General features: G+C 40.7%; 1 protein-coding gene across 44 annotated transcripts in view; it reads left to right on the forward strand.

The window, feature by feature from the left end:
* The window catches only part of PTPRD (protein tyrosine phosphatase receptor type D), a 1732597-nt gene that overhangs the window by 980159 nt on the left and 725550 nt on the right, over positions 1-26888 (forward strand). The window contains exon 1 of one of the 44 annotated variants that reach the window (XM_050942978.1): positions 7051-7074. The exons of the other annotated variants lie outside the window; for them this stretch is intronic. The gene's annotated coding sequence lies outside the window, so the exon portion shown is untranslated. Of the gene's footprint in view, positions 1-7050; positions 7075-26888 lie in introns of those variants that run through there. 44 annotated transcript variants of the gene reach the window in all.

Below are 26888 nucleotides of genomic sequence, written 5' to 3' on the forward strand. Positions count from 1 at the left end.
ACTGGCATTGTGCATGTTTAATCAGATTGTATACACATCTGTGCACTGCAATACAGTTTATTTGGGGAAAGTATGCACTCTGTCACTTCCTATTGATCAGGAGATGAATAGAATTAGGACAAGTCCACTGGATCACTGAGTCTAAGCATCAGACTAAAGAAAGGAATAAAGCCCTGAAACATTTAATTTCCTCATACACTATTTCTTCACCTGTTGTCAATTTATTCTTAATTAAAAAGCGTACACACAAATATTTACCACTTTCAATTACCCCATTATTTCATATGTAGTCTCTTGTAAAAACAAAGCCTTCAGTCCTGTTATATTGTCCCCTCCTTTAACCATTCTGGTCTCAAAGGCCCCTACCCTGATTAACTTTCCTCATTTAAAACCAGTCAATAAATTCCTTGGCTGTCTTAAAGAGTTGAGTAATCCCAAGGTAGTCTTACTGCATCCACATTTGTCCCAGCCTCTAGTGTCTTGAGGTACAAGAGCACTGGGAAATGAAGCAGGTTCTCCAGCAACACAATATAGGCAGGGCCGGTGCAAGGAAGTTTCACGCCCTAGGCAAAACTTCCACCTTGCACCCCCCCAGCCCTGCAGCAGCTCCCTACACCCCCCGACTCTGAGGTGCTGTCCTGCCCTGAGGCACCCCTGCGGCAGCTCCCCGGCCCGGGGAGCTGTGCGGTGCCTCCCCACCTCAGCTCACCTCTGCTCCACATCCTCCCCGAGCATGCCGCCCCTGCTCTAATTCCTCTACTGCCTGGTGGACATAAAACTGTGACTGCAGTTCCCTCAGTTGAGCATGGAGAAGTGGAGCAATGACCGCACGCTCGGGGAGGAACTGCTGTAAAAAAAGAAATTGAGGGTACCGCTTTTTGGTGCCCCCAAATCTTGGCACCCTAGGCAACTGCCTAGTTCACCTTAATGGTTGGAATATAGGACGTTAAACTAGGCTTCTTGGCCTGAAACACTTGCAAGGTTTTATTAGTCAGGAGTTAAGGCTATGGTTTTTAGACCTATAATTAGGTTCACTTCCAGTTTTTCAAGGTGCGTACTTAATGAGTTCATATGCCATATTGCTTTGAATCTGCAACATTTATTTTCTGGTGCTATAGAAGCAGTTAGAGGTAGAGGCATCCTTTTGCAGCTGAACAAGATGGGTAGAACTAATTCAAAACTCTGAGTTCACTCACGAGCACCCTACAGCACTGTCACTTAGAATGGTTCAGCTTGCTTCCTTCTCTTTGGCAGGCAGGTGTGTGAGAGAAAACCATAGTCTTGCCACCTCTTGCCCTTTCTGGAGAAATTTGCACCACCGGAATAGACAAAGAGAGCAGTCCCTAGGCTAACCAGAGTGCAGGAATTGTGTTTGTCCTTGGCCCTTGTGAGTGAGAAGTAGGAGGCAAGAGAAAAAAAAAACGTTTTTGTACCCTTCTTTCCACGCCTGTTCATGTGGAAGGGGCAGGTGAATCTAGTCTTAGGTAGGCTGAGAGGCATAGACAGCTAATAGGTAGCAAGGTTTTTTTGCTAACTCACTCTGTCAGCAGCATTGGAATCCTGCAGGTAACTCCTGATGGCCTAATTTTGGCAATTAATTCATCTTTGATTATTAGCAAAATAAATAGGCCCAATGGTCTGTGATGGGATGTTAGATGGGGTGGGATCTGAGTTACTACAGAGAATTCTTTCCTGGGTGCTGGCTGGTGAGTCTTGTCCACATGCTCAGGGTTTAACTGATTGCCATATTTGGGATCGGGAAGGAATTTTCTTCCAGGGCAGATTGGCAGAGGCCTTGGAGGTTTTTCGCCTTCCTCTGCAGTGTGGGGCAGGAGTCACTTGCTGGAGGATTCTCTGCACCTTGAGGTCTTTAAACCATGATTTGAAGACTTCTGTAACTCAGACATAGGTTAGGGGTTTGTTACAAGAGTGGATGGGTGAGATTCTGTGGCCTGTGTTGTGCAGGAGGTCAGACTAGATGATCATAATGGTCCCTGCTGACCTTAATGTTTATGAGTCTATGATGGATTCCTCCTGACTCAGTGTAACTGGTGGGGCTTGTTAACTCCACCCTGGATACAAAGAAAGCGTCCTAGGCTCTGGCTGGATAGGGTTGACACCGAATACCCCTCAATGAGGTAGTCAAGGTAAAGGAGAAAATTTTGAGCTGGAGCATATTATATTGTTGTTGTTTTCTTTCTAAATAAACCTAAGCTCAGAAAGAATCTGATTTTTGTTACCCAATTTGGACAGTGTTTTCCAAGAGAATGGAAAAGGTATATCTGCTCTGAGCATCTTGTCTGTACCTTCCCTCTACCTCACTCCTCACCTGATGTTCAGCTCTTCATTAGTTCTGAGTAGTTCATAGGGCAAAAATTTCAAATGTGGCTGTCTAAAAATGAAGTCTGTAAGAGCGGCAGGTGTTGAGCCTCTCTGAGAATTTGGTATCTAACTTTGGTATCTAACTATGGAGCCCAACTTTAGGCTCCCATATTTGAAAATGTGTACACTTAAAATTTGTGTAATGGTGGAAGAATAGAAACAAATTTACATAAAATGTGTCTCCTTGTGATTGTCATCTGGCTTTTCTAGGGTTCCTTGGGCCTCCTGTCATGCAAGATGGAGCTTCTTGCTTTATTTGATAAAGGTGTTGATTGTTGTTTTGTCCGTTTCATCTTTGCGCTCTTTTCAGAATGATCTATAATAGAACTAGTGTCATTGAATAGAGGATGTGAATCAGCTGACTAAGCTCCCTTCATTATGTCAGAATTGGTCATTTCTTATGCATGGCCATTAGATTTGGGGAAAGGCAGGGTTAAAACCTTTATGACCAGAGCATAAGGAGCCTGGATGTTTTATGAATAGAGCACTAATACAAGTCTATATTAGTGAGATGAAATTCCCTTGAAATCGCCCTTAGTGCTTGTGTCTTCCAGAAGAATTATAATAATGACTGCCCTACTCAATTAACCTCTTTTAAAGTATTGTGTTAGTGATTGTGGGTCATCTCAATGAGGATGAAATTGGCGCATGCAGAGCAGAGGGGAGATATGAAGTCAAAATGGCACAAGTTGCAAATTCAATCAGAAAATCACAGATTGAAGTACTTCAAAGTCTCTGTGTCAAGAAAATAGGTATCCATTAGCACAATTATGAATTTTGTTTCAAGATGTGAAACTCACAGACTAATAATGATGGGAGTGACTTAGGGAATGGTCATATTACCAACTTCTGTGTATTTTTAGCCAACTTTAAAGAATCAAACGGCTGATCCTAAGAGTACTGTGTCTCTCCCGCTCTGCTCAGTGGGGTAAGCCCTTTGGTGATAACAAGATAACTGTCCAGGAATTTTCTGACAACTGATATTCCATAAATGCATGCCCTTCCAAAGCATATGTTTGTCTTCTTAACTTTAAGTCCCGACTGGTACCCTGATATGTTAACATTTAAATACACTTAGTATTAATTACACTTATGTAGCACCTTTTTATCTAAAAGATCTCATAGTACTTTGCAAGAGTGGCAAAGCATTATCAATCTCCACGTTTATCTAGTATATAAATAGTAAATGCAGTCAGTTTTTAGAGAGAGCTTTTAAGTTGAGCAAAGGGCTTTTGCTTTTCTGAATACCTTCCTTATAGTGCCCTGGAGTCAGTGTCAGTGAAAGAATTGGCAGCAGCTGTGAAAATTGTGCCCTGTGCCAGTAAATTGTTACAGGATTGTCACAGAATGGTTGGTAATTCTTATTTCACGTTCCCTTCCTGTTCAGGAATCCACACAGAGAAGTAGATGCCATGTAACTACCCATCAAATATGTTACTTCTAAGTTCATCAGGTCATTTTTACTGGCTTTAATTTCCACACAATTCACCCTTCTCCCTCCCCAACCTTCACTTTATCTCAGGATTTTCCCACCCCATGGTCTGGAAACAGCTGAGAGTTCCCTCCTACAGTTGCTACTGTCCTATTCAGCTTGCTCTGGTTCTCCGGCTCTAATGTGAATAATTTAGATTCCCTGTTTCATTCCTAAACTGAGGGAAAATGAATCATATACTTGAAAAAGATTAGTGATGTAAGACCCATCATGATACAGATTAATAAGAGTTATTTGCTTTTTATTTAATCGCTGATGCCCATTGTGACTTTTCCGAGTATCTTGCAAAGTCACCTCCTGGCTCGTAGCAGGGCAGATTGGCATCAGCTTGTATATACAACAGAAATTGTACCATTGCTGAATATTTTTTAACATGAAATCCTGTCTCTGCTGCTGTGTGGTGGGGTTGGTTGTGGAGAGCTTGTGTAGGGGGAACTCTGCAATGCTCTGCAACAGCTCTCTCACATTACATCAGTATGGAAGATGGAAAATGGTTGTGACACTATGCAGGCCACCACTGACTCTGCAACTGTACAGATTCACTGCCTCTTGTGGACAAGACAGCACAGGGGTCATGGCTTAACTGCAGCCTTCACTAGTTCTCCACAGCTGAGGGGAGAGGAGTTCCCTCTGTAACAGGGCCGGCTCCAGGCACCAGCTTAGCAAGCAGGTGCTTGGGGTGGCCACTTTGGAGAGGGGCAGCACGTCCAGCTATTCGGCGGCAATTCAGCAGAGCGTCCCTCGCTCCTGGTCAGAGCAAAGGGCCTCCCGCTGAATTGCCGCAGATCACGATCACGGCTGGGTTTTTTTTGGCTGCTTGGGGTGGCAAAAACCCTGGAACTGGCCCTGCACTGGAAAACTCCTATAAGCCCTGTCATAAACAGATGGTTAAGGGTTAATGCCTCTTTTGCCTGCAAAGGGTTAAGAAGTTCACTTAGCCTAGCTCACACCTGACCAGAGGAACCAATGCGGGAACAAGATGTTTCAAAAGGAAGGGGGGAAGTTTTTCCTTTGTTTAGAGTTTCAGTTTCAGCCGGAGTGAAAAAGATCAAGGAACCAGCCTCTTATCAGAGTAGTAAGTTTTAGAAAGGAATAAATAGGTTTATGTTTATTTCTTTGTAACCTGTCTTATGCAATTAGAGGTAGAATCAAATTGGGTATTTGGGTATTTTTTTGTGTAACTAATTTGTGCCCAGGGGAACATCTTCTGTGTTTTAAATCTGTTGTCTGTGAGAGTAGCTGGTATGTTAATCTCTCCCAGAGGGTTTTCTTTTACCTTTCTTTTCTTTAATTAAAAACTTTTTTCTTAATACCTTATTAATTTTTTCCTTGTTTTTAGATCCAAGGGGGTTGGATCCGGATCCACCAGGAGTTGGTGGGAGAAAGGAGGGGGGATGGTTTATTTCTCCTTGTTTTAAGATCCAAGGGATTGGATCTGGACTTACCAGGGAATTGGTGAAGGAGTCTCTCAAGGCTACCCAGGGAGGGGAAGGTTTTGCAGGGAAAGGGAGTGATCCAGACACTGAAAATTCTGGATGGTGGCAGCAGCAGCGGAGGGTCCTTCACTCCCAGTCAGAGCGAAGGACCTCCCGCTGAATTGCCACAGATCATGATCACGGCTGGTTTTTTTTGGCTGCTTGGGGTGGCAAAAACCCTGGAGCCGGCCCTGCACTGGAAAACTCCTATAAGCCCATTCAGGTTTTGCATAGGGATTGAGGATTTGGCTCTTTGTAAGACTGCTTCATCTGGTACCTGCTGCTTTCTTTTCAGTGAAAACATTCCATCATACCCCATTTGAAAAGAGAAAATGTTTTTCCATGTCTCATTCATACACCTGAGTTATCAGTCTGATCCATATCAATCTTCTCTCCCTCCTATAAATAAACTAAATCCAAACCTCTTCATTTGTTTTGTAGTCTGTCTGTCTCTGTTTGTTTCAGGTCATGGTGAGAGGCAGTGATATCAGAGCATCATGCCTCTTTAAAGATCCTCTAGGAAATATTGTCAGAACATCAACATTCCACAGACCTATAAACTGCTAATCAGATTCCAGTTACAAGCTTCTAGCTTAAGAAAAAGGAGATTAGAATGCTAATCTGTTGGCAATGAAATCTGGATTCCCAATTAGTGCTTTATTCGCTATCCTTCCACATTCACTCTCCCCCAGCACAGATTATCTACAGGCCCTTCTGTACTAACTTTGTGTAGATGAGCACAGAACATCTGTGGCATATTTATTTTACTTTTAAATCTAGACTTGAAATAGTATATGATTTTCACATGCTGCCTTCCCCTCTGGGTGTGATTTTTAAGCTATTTTATCTGACCTTGCCAAGAGCAGCATACCCCAGCTTTATCCATTACCGGAACCCCCCGCCACAACACACATGCACACCCATTTAATAGTCTGGTTTTAATTTAGTGTAATTTGAAACAGGGAAAAGGCAAAGCAACATTTGTGGTCATAAATTATTATCCGTTTACATCTCACTAAAGATTTCTCCCTAATATTCTCTGTTTGGGTCATATGCCTTTAAGCATGCAGGCAAAACACAGGAGTTGACAATTCTGTTGACAGGTAAATGTGAATCATCTTGTATCATTCAAAGGAAAATAATCAAGCTCTTTTCAAATAATATAAAATGTAAAATGATTGCCTGTTGGGGAGGAGGGAAGCTTATCAGCATCTCTTCTATAGAAAATGATTCCCATTTTGTAGCTGAAGGAACATATGCTTCAGCTTATCTTGTCACTTGACTGCAGTCTCTGATATTTATTAACAGTTGATTTCCTGTAGATCTGTTCTTTCCTGTTTTTCTCCTCCCACCCCACCAATCAGTTATTTCCCTGAAAACTCCATCTGTTATTCTTTTCATTATCATTTCCTTAAAGAAGATTATTATTTCATTATTGGTGTTGAAGAGGCATTGGTAATGAGTGGTGAAGCCATGGTTCCATGCACGATTACAATAGTCAATGTTTGAGGCTTCCCTCCTCCTTCCTTAATCATTTTATCAAAGCCTGTGAGATTGAACTTTTGTAGTCACTGCAAGAAAATACAGAAATTATGAATTATGTCTTCAACAGAAGATTTGGTATTCACTAGAGGGTTCACATGAAATAGGGGCAGAGCGGACTTCAAGGGCATGGACAATAGTGTACATCTATAAGACATCTTTTACAAAGCTAGAGCCCTATGGGTGAGCAGTACATTGGCTTAATATTTTAGCTGCATATATCCCTATATCTAAGACTTTGGCACTATCAAGAGAGTCCTGTAAGCTGTTATTCACATGCCATACATCTCAGTAGTTGAGCTTTTAATAATTTTAAAAGACTTTTTCCCCCTTTCAGATACTTCTACTTGTAGCTTTCTCAATCTCTCACATCTTTTTCTACTGAATCCTAGTATCTGATTTATTTTTTTTTTGTTTTGTATTGATCATTGTCCTTGATGCCTGCCTCAGAGAAATAGAGGGTATGGCTGGTATTATATCCCCATTTTTGAAATAAGACAATTTAAAATAGCAGAAAAGCTTCAGTGACACAATGTGCCTGTTCTGCTTTGATCACAATTTGATAAAGCTTTGCAAAGACTTGGTGAGCTATTTAAACAGATATCTGCTTACACCAGGAAAGACAAAAATGGTATTATATAAAGCCCCGTGTTTCTTCATTGCCTGCAGATCGCACTAGATTTCAGATTATCTGCTGCTATGAGAACCGATTAGATGAAAATACTCTTGTTTACCTGAGCTCTGTGTTTTCAAGCATCCACCCTACTGTTAAGTTGTTGCTGTGTAGCTGCATAATATTCCTGTTGTGAAATTCTTGCTTATGTCAGTACCTCTGTGAAACAATTAGTAACCCATAAAGAAATGTAAATTCAATTCTCGCAAGGCTGTGAGAACTCTTTACTCACTGTTAAATTGCACCCATATAATCATGCAACATGAAAAAAGTGTTAAATTTATTGATGTAAATGGCAAACAAATAGCTAGGATATGATTTGATATTATTAAATGGGCTTAAATCATGGGTTCATCCCCCCTCCCCCAAAACAAAGGCACTGTGAACCTGCTGTGATTGAGTTTGGGTGTTCCCAGTCCCTGTCTTGCTTGCTGATTGAAGCAGGACCATGTGAGGGTGGATCTGAGGAGAGCTTTAATGGGCCTTGTTCCAGGAACTCAGAGTGACTTCCAAGGCCATGACCAGCAGAGTCTGAGGTGACTCTGCTGGTGTGTAGTATTCTTGAACAGGAGATAGATAGTACGTAGAGTCCTGAGAAGCAAAGGTACTTTGCAGAATTCCAAAGCTCTGCTGTGAGGGGCTAGAACTAGAGCTAGGTGAAACTTGTCAACTGAAACTTTTTGGCAAAAAATACAGATTCTGCAACACTGAAATGTTTTGTACATTTTTGCCATAGATTTGGGGGTGAGAGGGTAAAAAAATCTGGAAAAATACTTATTTTGTTTCAGTGTTGTCAAAACAAAATGTTCAATTTTTTTTCAGTTTAAACAACCTTTTGTTTAGATATTTCTTTTTTATTTTAAAAATTAAACAGTATTAAAATTCTCAACATTGAAATGAGGCATTTCATTTTGGGCTGAATTAAACATTTCATTTCCCCAGAAACAATTTAAAAAATTGATATGCAGAATATTTTGAAAATATTCATTTTGGGTTCAATATGTGATAATGATTTTTTTTGGAATTGCCAATGAACCAAAAAATCTGTGATTTGTCTAGCTCTTGTTAGGTCCTAACTTGAAGAGAAACCTCTGACAGCCTGCTCAGGCTGCTGGTTCTATAAAGAACCAGGGGAATGGGCCTTTCTTCTCTCCAGTAGGGAACAAGGCTGTGGAGAATGAGCAACAGTAGAAAATGAAAGTAAACACTGCAGGAGCTGCCAGGAAGTAGAGTAAGGAGCTGGTGCTATTTGGGAGTCAGTCTCCTTCCTTGCTCTTCTGTAAATTTTAGTTCCTCACTGTCTCTTCCCTAAACCCTAAAGACTCATCTCTGCCTGCCTCTTTACAGCAGTTGCCAGAGCCAGAAATTAGCAGCAGCGTCTTCCCTTTCTTGTTTTCATGTGGCATACCTGCCCTTCCTTTGCTGCTTTTGCATTTGGCATACACATACATATGTACCCAAGTATGCACACTCAACCACTAACCCATAACACATGTGCTGGAACCTTGCTTCCCCTCTTGAGGCAATCACACAGCATTTTGCCTTTCAACTCCTTGAACCGTATTTTGGAACCAGATTCTCTGGCCTAGGTGATCTGTTTTCATGCAGCACAGGATGTGCTGGAACCTTGCTTCCCCTCTTGAGGCAATCACACAGCATTTTGCCTTTCAACTCCTTGAACCGTATTTTGGAACCAGATTCTCTGGCCTAGGTGATCTGTTTTCATGCAGCACAGGAGTGGGCATCAGGGGAGCAGGCAGAGATGGTAGTATGCCCTTACGTGAGTAGTCCCAATGAGGTCAGTGGAAGAACTTGTGTAAGTGCTACTTATCAATAGAATTGCAAAACCGGATCAAGTAACAAGTTTCACCTGCACATCTGTATACAGTACAGTTCAAATGTTTAACTCTTATAAAGCAACCCATTAATATTATGCCACACATACAGTATTGACATTTTATCATAGTAATTTGGCAGAAAAAAATACTGTGTGATGATTTTCTCATGTGATAATTTTCATACTTACAACAGTCCAGTAGTCTATCTTTACTGAAATATCTGGAACTCAGCGATAAACACTCACAATTCTCTAATCAAGATTTTGATTTTAAAACATGCATCACATATTTTGTAGTTCACTAGCATTTTCTTAAATAGGTCCTTTAATTAGTAATGTGTTTCCATAATACACCTTAGCCTGTTTATTACAATTTGGTGTTTAGAAAATTGCTACAGTGAGAAATTTGCAGGCAATTCAATGGTTATGAATATCTACTGACCCGACACCAGTTCAAAAAGGACTCTATAGAGAAGTCAATGATCCATACCCTGGTATTATACATTTCTACTGATTTGTGAGGTCCTGAAAGAAGGTGCTTATCTAATCTGGCTATCCTTAATTACCTAATATGTATAGTGAGATGACAAACTCCCTGGTGCTACTTGTAGAATTTCATCTCTCCTTGCCATAGGTGAAAAGTATCATTGCAGTGTATTTGCCATCCTGGTACTTTGGAAATGTTGGCATTGTACAAGAAACCAAGAAATGTGATTGCCAAACTATTCTTTTTTACAAAGATTTTTTTTAGGAAAATTCTTAAGACAATTCCCCCGAAGTGGAGATCAAACTTGGCAGATCTTAATGGAATGCACTGCTGAATGACAAACACAGAGGGTATGTCTGCACTGTCATCAGAGGTGTGACTGCAGCTTGGGTAGGCAAAGCTGCACTACATTTAATTTAGTTAGCTTGGTTACCAGTAGCAGTAAAGAAATGGCACTGACTATAGCACAAGCTACAGGCATGAGTTCTGGGCAGGCTTGTGAAGCTTGTGCAGAAGCCAGGGCTGGTGCTAGGATTTTTGCCCCTCCCCCACCCCCCAAAAGACCCACAAACTTTAGACCGCAACTGCCAAAGCAAAAAAAAAAAAAAAAAAAAAAGGTTGGCCGGAATGCCGCCCCTGAAATTGTGCTGCCCCAAGTACGTGCTTGGTTTATTGGTGCCTAGAGCCGGCCCTGGCGAAAGCCCATGGCAACGCATCTTCATTGCTATTTTAACAGCACTGCTAGATATAAGTTAATGTAGGTATGCTAATGTGAGCAGCAATCACACCTCCTATTGCAGCGCACATATTCTAATTCTTAGTGCAGAGACACTCCCATTCTTAATTTTTCTCAGGAGTAGAGTAATAGGAATCAATTAAACTACTCCCATATTTAAAGTTAAGAACATGTTAAAAGTGTTCTCAGGATCAAGGGAACACATCAGCACCCTATCAAATCTTGTTCCTTCAGGCAGGAAAATCTCTACAACACCATTGTTCAGTAAAAGTATTGTAGCATGGAGACAAGCAGGGGAAGGATGAAGTCCTGCTGCTGTGCCACCATGTTGCCAAAACATAACCGTTGAATGCATTTGGCTAAATCATCAAGTGCTATCAAGACAGTTATTCATTTAAACACAGGACTTTCAGATACAAGTTCCTTACATAGTGCAGGAATAAAACATAGTTAGGTTTAGTTCACCACATTCTAACTGAAATGAACTGGGTGGAGAATTATTGACCAGAAAATCTTTTCCTGCTATAGATTACCAAAAAGGGAAATAATTTGACATTCCAAGTTTCTATTCACCTTCACCCCTGTCCAGCTCTCCATCAAGAAAAGTAACATGAATTTTGCTGGTTTGTAACTGGATTAAATTGAAACCTTCAAAGTTTCCAGGCTTTTCCCTATAGAAATATCACACAGAGTATCAGGCCAAATTATACTTCATCTATGGGCAGTTCTATGTTGGAACTATATCACTGTTCTGTAGCATTTCATTTTTCTCAGCCACAATTCTTATGCTGATTCTTGGCAGAAAACAAAGAAATTAAATAATCCTTACCACAAAATCCTCCTCCTTCTTGTTTGTTTCTTTCCATTACCTGCATTTGGCCTGCACCATTTGTGGGCATGGCATTCCCTGGCAAAGATGTCTCAACAAATCCATCTTCCCACTTCTCTGGTTCTGAGGGATTATTCCATCTTGTAAGATCATCAAAAATGTTTGTTAAAAAATAAAATAAAAACCACCTCCAATATCTGTATACTTTGGTGTCGCCTGCCACAGCTAAAGCAAGAACTGGTCATGTTTTAGGGAAAAAAATCTTGGCTGCAATATCCTTTCTTGTTTCTATTTCAGGACTTAAATCATCTTGTATATTTCCATAGCAAACAGGTAAAACATACTTTTCTACACGGATCATAATGTAGCTCTAGTTTAGTATAGAAAAGATTCGTACAGGCTCTCAGATTTTATGGTGATGGGGGGCCATATCACTACTTAGGCAGATTATGTTGATTATTCATGTGACTTTTTTGTATAGATATTTGTATTATTACTGATAAACTGATTTTATTAATGTGTCTGAGGATATCTTATATTTTTGGATAATCAGAGGTCTAGATAAATGAACTCAGTTTCTCTTCAAATTTCAGATCCAGGGGAGAAAAATGAATTTTAGAAATTTGACTAACGAGGTTTAGCTCTATTATCTGTACAGTGATGATGTGGTGAGCGTTGTACAAGATACAGATATGCACAGGCAACTAAAATTCTGGAATTTCCTAACTTATAACATTTCACTTTGAAAGCTTACCATATTTTTAATGTAGTTATTAAGTGAAATCTACCTGCTTTTAAAAAAGCAAACTGAAAGAACGGAGATTCTACCATGTGGAATCACATTAAAACTCGCATGGTTCTTCAGCTGAGTTGGAACCTTAGATCCAAAATACAGATCTCTGCCCCTTGAGGTAAGGGAGTAACTGATAGCTCTAGTAAATTGTCATCCTCTGTGTGGATCAGCCACTAGAGGGAGATGAGGCACACGCCTTGCCAGTAGGTTTCACAGATATTTGCTTAGAGCTGAAGAATGCTGAAATTTAAGAAACCTGGGTTCTGTTCCAGGCTGTGGAGGGGAGTGTAATCTAGTGGTCACAGACCTTTTGCCCTAGTTCCCCCTGCCAAGACTGACCCTTCTGCACCATCCCCTCCAGCCTGTTCATGTCCCACTTCTGTCTCTTTCTTCCTCCACCTACAGGTCATCATCTCAGTCACAGTTCCTCCTCTTGGCTCCCCACCTGAGTCCAAACCTCCCTTCAGAACTCCTGTTCTCTCTTCTTAAGTACATCATCTCAATCCCCCATCCACCCCCCCCCCGCCACCTCCGCCAGGCTTTTTGTCCCATCTCCTGGCCTTGCCAGGCCCAATCTTTCACACAAATCCAAATTCCTTGCTTGATCTCAGTCTCCCCTCCCGCAGATCCCATTCTGGTTGCCTCATCTCACCCCTTCCACTCCCAGTTGTCTCTCCTCACCCCCCTACATACAACAGACTTCTTGATCCAGTCTGCTTCCTTCTCCTCCCACCAAATTTGAAGAAGAGAGAGTCTCCCTGCCCTCAGTTTCCATAGCTGGGACTGCAGCTCTCCACAACAGCAAGGAGCAGCAATTGTCAGGAAAATTCTTCTAGCACCTAAATCCTTAGGCGGTAGCATGTTCAGTGATGATTGAATCTTTGGAGAATTTAGCTTTCAAACCTTGAACTGAGATTTTTCAAAGGCTTATAACTTGGCCCAGTGTGAGAACTTTGTCATGGAGCAGCAAATGGTTCACCTCTGACACCTAGGCAAGGCTCCTGGCAAATTACAAGTCCTTGCCCCCAACCACACATGATTTAGAGGTTCTCAATGAAATATTTGGAAGAGGGTTTTTTTAACATGGGCAAAAAGATGGTTATTTCCCCTATCATCATTCTGAAAAATGGCTGAACAGCTTTTGCTGAAATTTCAAACATAAAATAATAGTAATTCAGCCTGAGGCAGGCACTTGGCATGGAAAATTTCAGCACAAACAAGTAAAGTTTGGCAACGTTATAAGCAACTGAAAACAGGGTTTTCAAATGAGAAGTATCAGGAAATCTTAACTATAGGCAGTGCCATCAGCTCCCTGTGTAATACAATGTGAGTGTACAAACAGTGGGACTCAGGCACATCCCAAGCCCACCCTGAGTAGCCCTCACCTCTCATTTACACTGAAGTTAGGGGGAAAGCTGGTGAAGGAGGTGACTATGCAGCATAAAGTGAACCTGGGAGACTGGAGAAACTAACTTGTAAACTTTTTCTACTCATTGGATCTATTACTCAAATGTTGTCAATCAAATGCACCTTTGAAAACCACAAGAAATATATGTACAATAACCTTTCAAGCCTGTAGACAGTGGAGAAGAAATTTCATCACCAAACAAACCAAACTGAAGAGTTTTTATGATCACGTGTGAGATCCCAAACACAATCACATGATTGTGATGTCCCAGTTTGCATTTGTGGGTATGGTATTTTCTGATAACTTATAAATTTGCCACTTTGATTCCTAAACAAGTGCCAAATTCATTTAGATTATTCTAAGTGTCTGCATCTGAAATTTCATATGCACCCAAGGGCATACTATTATAAATTTAAGCACCCCTAGGAATACCTTCCTAAAGCAGAAGTTGTCTACTGAAAAATGATCTGGCCTTCTTTGAGAGAAATATTAAAGCTTATAAGTCCTATATTGAGCTTCCCACCTTCTCAATGAAAAATGCATTTTCCTTGTGAAGTCCCTTATGATTAATGTACTTCTGTAAATTTGTGACATCAGATATGTAGCTGAGTAGATAGTGTTATGCTTATACATTACAGTTTGACTGAATCTAACAGTCTCTGCTCTGTACTCTGAATATGGTTTTGTGTGCTTTCCATGTATTATGGAAAATATTACTATATTTGGACTTTGTAATAATGATTCATGCCTTCAAATGAGTTGTTTACATTCATCAGTATTTACTATTTCTTCTCCATTGTGTGAATGACATTTGTGGGGTTTTTTTGTTTTGTTTGTTTTTTTTAAATTCTACCTTTATGGGTGGAACTGCGCAATTCAGTGCAGATGGCAAAGAAACATTCAGAGACTACCAGTGTCAAGATGCTGGTGGTCTTACAGTTTATCCAGCATTTTGGAGCCTTCAGGATGATCTGAGTGGAAGGGCTTTGGGGTTGCCTCAGCTGTGACTGGAATATAAAAATACATTACAGTTTTAGATTTGAACATTGTCAGTCCCTTTGTTTTCAACAGCTCAACACTGGTAGAAAATGTGATGAAAAGTACATACCCTCTGTAACATAAAAAGATTCAAGCAGGATCTATGAAAGACTTGTAGGATTTGTAATTGAAATAGATCTTCACCTTCGGATAACTCCAGTCTTTGATTTTAGTCTCCAAATACTTCTCCCATTATATCATATGGTTGCTGAGAGGACTTGAAGTAGTTTCCTTTCTTTTCCCAAGTGTAGGCAATTATTTCTCCTCTAATAAATAAAATACCATTATGGGACACCCACACAATGAAAAAGCGAAGTTCTTAGCATTGAAGAAAGACATCCTTTGGAATTAGAGCAACTGAAAGCAAAGGGGAGAACTAAAGAGTTAAAGCTTTACAATGAAGCAGCAGATGCCTATAGATCTCAAGGTTGATTGAATTTAGCTGCTTCTGTTATGAAATGTATTAGCCCTGGGCAGCAGTCTCAACTATATCCTTTATTGTGTGCTTCTGGAAGCAACAACACTGTTGGTAATGAATAAAATAAAGCAAGACAATAAATCAGAGCACAAATTAGAAGATTTTGCAAATGTTGTAAACTCCTTTAATTCACAATAAGTTTTCTTTATATAATGCACGAATCATTTAGTTGTCCCTTGATCTGAATTTTAAGTTAATGCTCTTTTAGCCCTTAAATGTAATCCACACCAAAATAATATTTCATCATTTATAATATTATTTTTTAAAAACTGTCTATAATTTTTGAGCTTTTCACTCATGATACAACAGTTCATCTTGTGCATATAAATGGTATATGCAGTCAGTTTTTAAAGAAAACTTTTACAGTTTAGTAAAGGTCTTCTGTAAACTGCTCCCAGAAAAAAAGGTAATTAAGATTGAGCTGTATATTACTAATTCAGGAGGAAAATTCTTGATTAAATCACCACACACAAACACGTACTATGACATTCAGAGTTAAAGTTAAACTTAAACCTTTGAAAGTATGGCAATAGTTAATTTAGGTCACACAAGGAACCTTAACTTGGCCTCTATGTGCTGAAAACAAGCAAACAGTTTAATCTCACAGATGACCAATAACTAACATCTTGCTTTTAATCATACTCTGGCAGCACCAAATACAGTGCTCTCTACAACCATATATAATCTGCAGAATAAGACGTAACTTAGCAATTCCTGAGTAGACACCATCCCATTATTAAGGTGGTAGGTAATTCACCACTTTTTATTGATCATGTGCTACTAATTTGACAAGTATTAATAGAGCTAATGTTTTTGTCGCTATCTAACAAATCTCTTAAAACCAGATACTGAAAATTAAGGCAATAAAAAAAAAAATCAAACATATGGTGACACAACATCACACTTCATAGTTGAGACATGTATGTATGAAACCAGTGATCTATGCTTAACGATTTCAAAATGCAACTCCAAAATTGTACAAACACAATGTTATATCCAAACTTCAGGTATCTGGAAAGACAAAGTTGCAGAAGGCTGGTCAATTAGTCAATACAATTGCTTTTCCTGTCTTAAGATATTAGTAAGCTATAGATATTAACTTTATGAAGTTAGAACTTAGATAAAGTTTGTCATAGAGAGGGAAAGAGTTAAAATTGTTTAGATGGCTTATGCTATCAGAAGTTTGAATTTCTTTTAAGTTTAACTTTAACTGAATTTCTTGGCTTTCAAAAATTTCTCTTTTTGTTTATAGCAATATTCATCTTAGTTTTATTTTTATCCTTATTTATTGATATTTACTATTCTTAACTTGAACTTCAAGTGTTTTGGCTGGAATTTCCTTAGGGTTTAAATATATTGAAGAATTACCTTGTGACAAGCATCCTGATTACTCTAGCTTGGGTTTTTGATTTCATACTTCATCCTTCACTCCGTATTACGTTTTCCTAAGGAGCTTTTCTTTTCATGATCCCATCATCTGTGAAATTTATTAGCTTTGCAAGTTGATAGTTTTGAGTCATTCACATTGAAACTTAAATTTAATTGTATCAGTTACACTGAAATAGGCTGGCATTATCTGCTTAAAACAATTCAGCCTGCTTGCTGACCTTGTTAAGCATAATTATGTGGTCTCCAGGTGACTCGTCCCGCCTGAATATTTGGCAGATGGGAGTGGTCATGAGGGAAAAGTTGATCTGGAGTATGGACTGAACACTTTTGAGAGGAACCGTAAAAGCAGATTAGCTTGAGGAGGAAGATTGAACTGTTTTCTTTATTAATAAAGCCAAACCTCAGTAAAGGGATCATTTTGGAGTGTATGTACTGTAGTGGTTGTGTTTGTAGAACAGGATGACGAAGGCATCTTCTCACATGTACATTTTGAGTTTATCGGGGAAAAGCACTATTAGCTTATATTATGGTTTGTTGCAGTTCAACAAACTCTCAGGTCCAGTTATTGTAACTAAGGAAAATTGGAATAGGACAAATAAATTGTTAGACGCAGACAGTAATATTTTCTTCCTATGTTGTGGATAAAAATAAAAGAAAACTTGCATCTCCATTCATTTTCTCCCCTAAATTACTAAACAGATACAGAGGTAAGCTAATGAACATCTCAATTACTGTACATTCTTATTAAAGTAAAGAGCTGAACAAAACAACAACTTTTATGCTAATCTTGTCAGTCCTGAATGCTCTTGAAAATAAGGTACTCATAAGATGGAAAGTGGTGTGCAAATTTCTCCAGGCAGTCATATCAATAAAATAACTAAGTCATAACCTGAATCTCCTTCTCCAATTTTCAGTTAGTTTGAAACCACCAACCGCATTATATTTCTGTCTTAAAATGGACATAAGCTCTGAGTAATTTATTTTTACCCCACAGTTCTATCAAATTTCCTTTCACCAATGTACGCACACTCAACATTCAGTTGATGTAACATTGCTTCTGGATGTTGAATGCCTGGAGTTAAGAGAACCAGCTTCTTGTCTCAGCAGCTGCTTGTCTGTTTCTCTAGTCCTGGTGGGCTGGAATTAAGTGATCGGGGTGGAATCCATGAAGAGACGTGGATATCTGGATGCTGAGCATTACAACACCCAACTTATACATACCTAGAAAATCCCAGGAGCAACACTGCAATTCACAAAGCCCAATTAGCTGCCTAGGTTTCCTGTACAATGAATGGGGAAAGATATGTGTCTTAGAAGTGTGACCACAAAAAACAGTATGTTAGGTGGAGAGGCTCCTAACGTAGGCAGAAGAATATATGAGTGGTCATATTTGGGTCAGATCAATGGTCCATCTAGCCAAATATCCTTTCTTCTGACAGTGGACAGTACCAGATACTTGACAGGGAATGAACATAACCAGCTAATTTCCGGTGATCCGTACCCGTCTTCCAGTCCCAGCTTCTGGAAGTTGAAGGTTTAGGAATATGCAGAGAAGGGGGTTGCATCCCTGACCATCTTGGCTAATAGCCATTGCTAGACTTATCTTCCATGAACTTACCTAATTCTGTTTTGAACTCTATTATATTTTTGCCCTTCCCAACATCCCATGGCAACAAGTTCCACAGGTTGATTGTGCATTGTGTGAAGAAATACTTCCCTATGTTTATTTAAACCTGCTTCTTGTTAATTTAATTGGGTGAGCTCCGAGTCTTGTGTTGTGTGAAGTGTCAAATATTCACTTTCTCCATGCCATTCATGATTTTATAGTCCTCTGTAATATCCCACCTCAGTCATCTCTTTTCTAAGTTGAACAATCCCAATCTTTTTAATTTCTCTTCAATTTGAAGCTGTTCCACACCCCCGCCCCAATCATTTTGTTGCCCTTCTCTGTAGTTTTCCAATCCTAATACATCATTTTTGAGATGGAACAACCAGAACTAGACACAATATTCAAGGTATGGGTGACATGTTGATGAGGAGTGTCCTAAGACCTGCCCCCTCACAGAGAGAGGCACCTAAGTTCCCAGGCTGTGAGGAGATGCCTCTCTCTGCTTAGCGATCCATGAATTTAAATCCATGTCCTGGGATCAGGTCGCTTAAGAACCTAAGACATTTCTTGTGGGGATGAGTTAGGTACCTGTCTCGTTCCACTCAAAATGGCTGGAGGAGGAGGTAGTGGTACGCACCTTATAACTTTTAGCCCAGTGGTTAGAGTACTTGCCTGGGATGCAGGAGACCCAGATTCAGGAGAAAGTATTTGAACAGGGGTTTCCCACCTCTCAGGAGAATGCTCTAACCACTGTTGAAGCTGTTCCAATGTGGATAAATAATGAGAATGATTGGAGCAGAGGGACTGGAGTCTTGCGTCTCTCACCTCTTAGGCGAATACTGGGCTAAAAGTTATAAGGTAGGCAGTGGCACCATTGCCATCTCCTGCACCTCTTCTATGGCAGCTAGATTTTGAATGGGACCTGATCTGGTAGATGGCCTCTGAGCACGCCTACCAAATTGGGCTCCACATGCAACTTAGGTTGATGGATTCCTATCTTTCCCCAGTTTGTGAATCACTCTGGACTTTGGGCAGGAAAATAGGCTTCCAGATCCCTAGAGGGAGACAGTAGTTCATATACCCAGAGGCAGAAACATAGCTGCCTAGAGAACTTTTACCCTGAAAACTTGGGCATCCATAGGAGTATAGGTGCTTACACAGTTTGGCAGTGGTTTTATGTATCGTAGTGGAACCAAAACTGGGATTTAAGCACCTAAACCCATGGTGGCTAAGGTCTTGTCTACGTGAATATTTAGTTTGCAGCAAGCTTGGATGTGAATTTACCCCACTCTGCCATTTCAAATCTGACTAGATCAAAGCACATTAACAAACTATTAGTGGATGTCAGCAAGGTCCACATGGACAATTAGTCTGCAGCAGGCTGGTGTGGGTAGATTCAGACCCCAGCTTGCTTTAGCCTACATGTTTGTGTAGACAAACCCTAAGTCTGGGGTTTAGGCACCTAAATACATTTGTGGATTTGGAACTCAATAACTATATATTCATGACAGTGACAGTGTGCTAAGGGTTAGTACTTGAACCAGCACTTTGGTTACTATTAGTGCCAATTATGTTCCTCTGGAGAAGGCCTAATTAGACAGAACCTGACTACCAGGCCAGATTGGGGCTAGTGAATCAATGAGACAATTAACCCAATAGCAGGGAAGTTGTATAAATAGTTCTGAAGAGGAGGAGAGCAACAGAGAGACAGAAGGCTGGAAAGCCTATCAAAGGGGGTCATCTGGCACCTTACCACAACCCCTTTTAGAGAAGAGGTTAGAAAACTGAGAGACAATGTAAAGGTGTGGAGACTGCTATGTACTGGTGGAGGGATTAAAACACTACACTGTAGTGTTTACCAGCATAAAGATCTCAGAGTAGCCAGCATCTGTGGAAGTGGTGGGTGTGAGGCACCACCTTGTCGCAATGACATTTAGCCTATTACTCTTATCAAACTGACATTCAAAAAGTTTTAGTTTCCCAATCAGTCACTTAACCACGGCAATGAAACGAATTGTTCGCTGTCTTCCACAAGAGATTAGGCTTTGGCCTTCCGCCAGCCAGTCTGAGCCAGCACTAATATAATTCACAACTGGAAGAAAACAATCAATTAATCAATACTATAATTTGGAACTGACCACAGTACTAACACTCATAGCTATTAGATTCACTGACTGACACCATTTAGGATTAATGAGGTAGCAAGAGCATACAAACTAAAGATTTGTTTAAAGTCTTTTTTGTTCTAAGATCAAGTTGCTCATTCTATTTGGTCATTTTTTAAGTTGGATATGTCACTGTGAAATACTAATGTAAATACAAACTATTGAAAAGTGCAAATCACTTATCAGCAATAGATTAGGAGCCAACTCTTTCATAGATCAGTTTTTTGGTTTATAATAATCTAATTCAATGATTTCAACACTAGTGTCTACATCAGAGGTGGGCACACAACGGCCTGCGGGACCCTCCTGCCCATTCCCTGAGCTCCTGGCCTGGGAGGCTAGCCCCTAGCCCCTTCCCTTCCCCGCCCCTCCGCAGCCTCAGATCACCGCACTGCTGGCGCAATGCTCTGGGTGGCAGGACTGTGAGCTCTTGCCAGGCAGCGCAGCTACAGAGCCGCAGCCTGACCTAGTGCTCTGTGCTGTGTGGTGGCGTGGCTGGCTGCAGCTGAGTGGTGCAGCTGCCTGTCGTGGTGCTTTGGGTGGCTCAGCTGTAGCGCCACCAGCCACCAGTGTGCCAGGCAGTGCAGCAAAGGGGAGGGTGTTGGATAGAGAGCAGGAGAGTTTGGGGTGGTGGTGTGGACAGGGGTTGGGGCAGTCAGGGAACAGGGAGGTTGAATGGGGGCAGGGGGACCCAGGGGGGCAGTCAGGAAGGAGAGGACGGGTTGGACGGAGCAGCGGAGGGCAGTCAGGGGCAGGGGTTCTGGGGGCAGTCAAGGGACAGGGAGCAGGGTGTGTGGATGGGGCAGGGGTTCCAGGGGGGGCCATCAGGGAACAGAGGGGGTTGGATGGGGCAGGCGTCCTTGGGGAGGGGTTCAGGGGGTGAGAAGCAGGAGGGGTCAGATAGGGGGCGGCGACTGGGCCATGCCTGGCTGTTTGGGGAGGCACAGCCTCCCCAACCGGCCCTCCATACAATTTCCGAAACCCGATGCGGCCCTCAGGCCAAAAAGTTTGCCTACACTGGTCTACATGGTACTGCACAGTAGAATATAAAGCTTATCTTGAAACTCTCACTTCTTTGTAGTGTTATTTTGGTACTCCTTAATTTAGACATCTGCATCAAAAATGTATATTCTTTGGCTGAAAAATAACATAAGGACAAGTAAGCAAAGCAATTTAAACAGTGAAAGTTTCTAATTCCTCATGTGAACCATGCAGTTTATTTCAATAATATTCTAGGCTCTGTAATATTTTACATGTGACGGGAGTCAACGTGTCTCAGTCCTCACTAACAGTGTAATCAAGCCCATATGAGTTCACACGGACAAGAAAGTGGCTACTTGCAAGCCCCTGGCTGGTTATCAGGATTTCTTGTTAAATAGAAATTGGTTAGCTTGTCCGTAACTCCCATTACACTATGTGTGCAGTTGCTTTTGTAGTTGTTCATATCTCTGCTCTGAGCTCTGCAGCAGAGGATGAGGACTTCTCAGAAGAGCTGGACAAGAGGCTGGAAAGCATTGCCCTAGTGAACAGCATTGTCTTTCCACGAGACCTAAACATGAGATTACATTCTAATACTTTGATTTACAGCATGGTGGTTGTTGACAAAGATAACTAAGATAAAACAGTGCCTGACCTGTAAAAAGCTGCAACTTTTTGAGGAATTGGAAACCTTTAGTTTCAGAACACTAATGTGATAGAGCAAGAACTGCTAGAGTATTTAAGGGCATGCACAAAGGGAGGCAAGTGTGGACACAGGCCCATTCAATAATTGGCAAGGGCACAGAACTCCTCTGGCCCTGGGGCCCTGGCGGGGAGAGCAGTACATGCCCCTTCAAAAACGGTCATATTTTTACTGTTGTGCATGACCCTGAGAGTATTTGATTTGAAAGACAATGATCCCTCTGTTTCTTGCAAAAGGTCTGATTTTCCTTATTTAATTGAAGAAAATTCTACAAAGAGTGGTTGATACTTTTAAGCAAAATTAATTGTGGGTTGTCTAAGATGAACTCTGATCCTAAATGCTTAAAATTCTTTTCAGTCCATCAAACAAATTAAGCAAAACAACACTCAAATAGTTATCTTGGTGATTTTTCTATTAAAAACTTTAGGTGCCCAAGGCTTGCCTCCTCTTGACGCCTATCTAATTAGAATTTACAAAGACTTGTAGGAAATAACTAACAAGTTGCTAAAATTTAAACTAAATTGTATCATTGTCTATATTGTAGCTCTTTAATATGGATTCCATTCCTGTCCGTACTTGTATAGCCCTCAAGCATATATAGATGGATATACACACGCTATCTACTAGGACCGTGCACAGTAGAGAGGCATCAGCATGAAAAGTGCATGTAATAGCAGTGATTTTTATGTAAGGATGTGAATGCAGTATTGCCAGCCTCAAATATTAAAAAAAAATTGAGAGTTCAGCCCCCCAAAATCATGATATTAGTTAAAAAAATATATTATAAATTTAGGTTTCTTTTTGTCTTCCTTCTGTCTTGGAGCCCTTTTTAAAGCTTTTCTCCCCAACTATGTAGGCTAGAAACCTTTTAAATGAAAAATTTTCATATTATTTACTTCTTTCCAGGAGCTGAGACATTAGGTAAATCAAATATCACAAAACTCATGATAAAGCCACAAGAGCTGGCAACAGTGTGGGTGCGGTCATAGAGAGCAAAGATCATCCTCCATCATGGGCAGTGTGTGACTCCGAGGCTGGGCATGAGCACTAGAAGGTCCCTACAAGTAGGAGAATCACCGGCGCCTGGACTGTGGCCCCGCCCCCTTATCTGCCCGAAGGCCAGCCTCCGCTCTGGAAGCCCTGCCCACTCCACACCAACTCCATGCCAGGCCCCTTCACCAATGCCCCCCCCCCCACAGCTTGTGCCTCTTTGCTCCCTGCCCTGAGACCCCCCCACCCATGCCTCTCCACCCTGTGCAGCAGGCGGAGGGGGGGTCCTCGGAGCAGAGCGAGAGTGTGGCTATGGCCTGGATGCCCATTCAGTGGCAGCACTCCAAAGGTGAGGGGGCTGGTGCACCTCCAGAGGGAGGTGCGCCACATCCTATCTGGGGAGGGCTGAGCCACCCCTGGCCTCTTATACCCGCAGCCCATTTCCTCCATTCTGGAAGGCAGGTAGTTGGGCTGCAGAGAGCTGTGGGCTGCAATCATACCACCAAGCTCTGGTTGCTGTTGTTTTAGAGTTCTGTAATTCTTAAATAAAAACTGTGTATGTTAAATATAAGTTTGTGATGACTAAATAAGGAGGTCAACACAAAAAAGTACTGGTACTCTAAGCATTCACAGATGCATAATTATAAGGGAAGTAGGGCCCCACAATAATATGATGATCTAGCCTGACCTCTCATATAACACAGGCCCTAGGACTTCGCTGAATACATTATCTCTTTTAAAATCCAGATTGGATTTTGTCTTTAATCGTGGTGGTCCAAAATGGCACTGACTTTTCTGAACTTGCAGATGATAAACCATAGGAGGGGAAAGTGGCGTTACAGTAAATGACTATAATTACTTTGAATGTGATTAGCTGATAGAACTGTGATGCAGTATTCCTTAATCCATTATTTTATTGTAAATAGCCAGTATGCCCTTCCTCTGAGTTCCTTGTAAAGAGAAACTTTTGCTAGAGTGGGAAACTGAAGCTGTGTATGATGACCATTGACCAGTCCCTTGCATACACTTGGGTACACATGACTAAAGCTTTTATTGGAAAATGGATTGCTGCAAGTAGCTCAAAAAGCCGAATTTACAGATTACCTCATTTACTTTTCAAAGACAATAAAGTCAGCCAGCCAGGCCAATGGCAATGTTTTTCTTTGTGCACACATACAAATCCTTTCTACTTGGCTCTACTGGTACTGTAACAACCATATAGGATTTTGAAACTTAAATCCAAAACTGTGTCTTCTGGAGGGAGGCAAACCAGGCAAAATAGGGCTCCTCTATTCCCTTGGAAACCTCCTGACCCCTGATTTTTTTTTTATATGTCCTGCTGATGAACACTCATGAGGGAATGCCCTGTCCACTTAGGGATTGAAGGTCTGCTGAGAAATCAAAGGGAACAGCTATGGGGAGCAGAGTGTGGTTGAAGAAGCAAAATTCGGTGTGCTTGAAAAGTAGTCAGCAGCAATGGAGCTTGTGTAAGCTGTGCTTATTTTGGGATATTTAATTGTCCCTGGTCTGGGAGAGTATCATTGACTGGTACAGCTAATTATCATCCAAACCTAATTACCCTTCCCTTGCCAAGTGCAGGTTTTTGGAGGAAGTAGGGTAGATAATTGTTCTTGAAAAAATTGATCAGAGTGAAAATAAAATGAAGGCGGGGGGGAGAGAGGAGGAGAGATATACAACAAATAGCTCTTTACCTGGTAACCCAGTTAGAATCCCCAGTAGTAAGAGATACTGGTAATAGAGTTACTTGGAGCAGACATTCTAACTGTCTAATGGTTAATCAGTCATATAACAAAGACTAGTTCTCCTCAAAATCCTCAGATTATCTTCACAAATCCACAAGTCCATCGTATGGCACATTCAGCAATATTCCGCTTTCCTGCTGGCTTTCAGTTCTTTTGAATATTGACTGTAAAAATGGCCTTGCGGGATTTTCTGGTTATTGTGTCACAGTTATTTCCTTATCAATGTGTTCTGTTTACAAGTAAAAAGATGATATTTTCCCTAACAATTGGCCCAAATATCTCAAGTCTGAATCCAAAAGTTAATCTAGGTTCTTTCTTTCCCACACATTATTGCCAGTAAAAAAGAATCTGAATGCCAGGTATTCTTTTAATGATGCCTGTGGAACTGTCTTCACATTAAGTTTACAATGATGTCTGTGCAATTCTCATGCCCAGTAGGGGGATTAGACAGGTGTAACTGACTAATTTTTGTCATTGGAATTTATTTAACAACTCTGTTGATGACACAATAGAAGGAATAGAATCCAGTCATTCACGCTTAGCCGCACTGGTTCCGCAGAGCAAACAGGAATTTTAAATAATAATAATAATGTACAATCACTTCTAAAGTCTGAATAAACCCAAGGAAGCCATTCTGTTGAATAAGATATCATTATTGCCTTATTGTAACAGACGCTGTTCAAAGTACAGCCATACTTTTGAAATAGCGCTCATTGTAACTGATGAGGAACTTAAGCTGCCATAGTTGGGTCCCCAGACCAGCTCTATCAAATCAAGAGTTCCACTGGAATTATGACTACACAGCTAGACTTCTGGAAAGCCTGGAGAAAGTGGTGCTTGTTGTAGCAGGTCCAACAGGTGCTGTGTATTCTTATCTCAGATGCCTATATCTTGAAGTATTTCTTTTATTAAACTGCACTCTCAATAGCACAATGCCTTATTTTAAAACATTGGCTCTTGCACGTCCATTAGTATCAAACTGTGTCTTTTTTATATGGATAATATTTTCAGAATAATATAAAATGTGATCTTGCTGCAGATGTCACTATGCATCCAACCTGTGACAGACATGTTATGAGACAAAGAATAATGTGAGACTCAGTGGCTTTCATTGCTGAACTAGAAGCTCTCTATTCCAGAAAATATATAGCATTTTGGTATATCTTTACCATGTTTCCAATAATAATAAATAAACCCTCTTCTGTCTGGCTAGATGCCCACTTAGCGGACATGTAAGAAACATAATTATAAAGAGAAAAATTGGCATACAATAAAAAAGAAAATGTTAAGCTATAAATTATCTTAGTTTCTGAGGACAAGAGCACCGGCATATATTTTCTACTTCTTCGCTTCTCCAAAAGATTTGAAACCATGTTGAGAATGCTGTTATAGTACATCTCAGTGTTGTGGTTGTTCTCTTTCATCGCTTGATTACTTTTTTATAAGCAATGATGATCTCGAAACCAAAGTCAACTTGTAAGATAAAGTTAAGATGGTGATTAAATGGGAAATTAACAGCTATCACCTCCTGTCGGTGGCAGTGGCAAACCTTCCTTACGGAAATTAAGAGCCTGTCTTAATCACAATGTGGATGAGATAAAGCAGGGTACTTCTGGGTTGCTTGAAGGAGTCATGAAAATGAAAGGAAATGTAGCAAACTGGACATAGAAAATATATATTTATTAAGGCTGTTGTGAAAGACATGAGTGCCCTGTCCCAAAGTTGAAAGAAAATACATTCTCCTTCTTAGAGGAAAGGACCACAGCTGTCTGATCTCACTGCAGTGGGACTATTTTTGGAGGAAGATACTACTCAGTGTGAGCAAGGGCATCACAATCTGGCCCAAAGTCAATAAACCCTCAAGAGTTCTCTGTTCCAGCATGATCTTTATGACTAAAATGTCTGTTAAAATAAATTGCATTTGACATTGGCAGCTGAAAAGAATTAATGACAAGCTACATAGAGTAACTCGTCAAAATGTGAATTTTCTGCAAGTTGTTTTGTATTTACTACATTTTAACCAATATGTATATCTGGATGTTTAATAATATTTGTAACTACAGTGTGCATGCTAAAATAAGGGCAATCAAATTGCATGCTTCTGGGGGTGAGCTGGTCATG

This window comes from Gopherus flavomarginatus, chromosome 3 (assembly GCF_025201925.1).
Source record: "Gopherus flavomarginatus isolate rGopFla2 chromosome 3, rGopFla2.mat.asm, whole genome shotgun sequence".
Taxonomy (NCBI): Eukaryota; Metazoa; Chordata; order Testudines; family Testudinidae; genus Gopherus; species Gopherus flavomarginatus.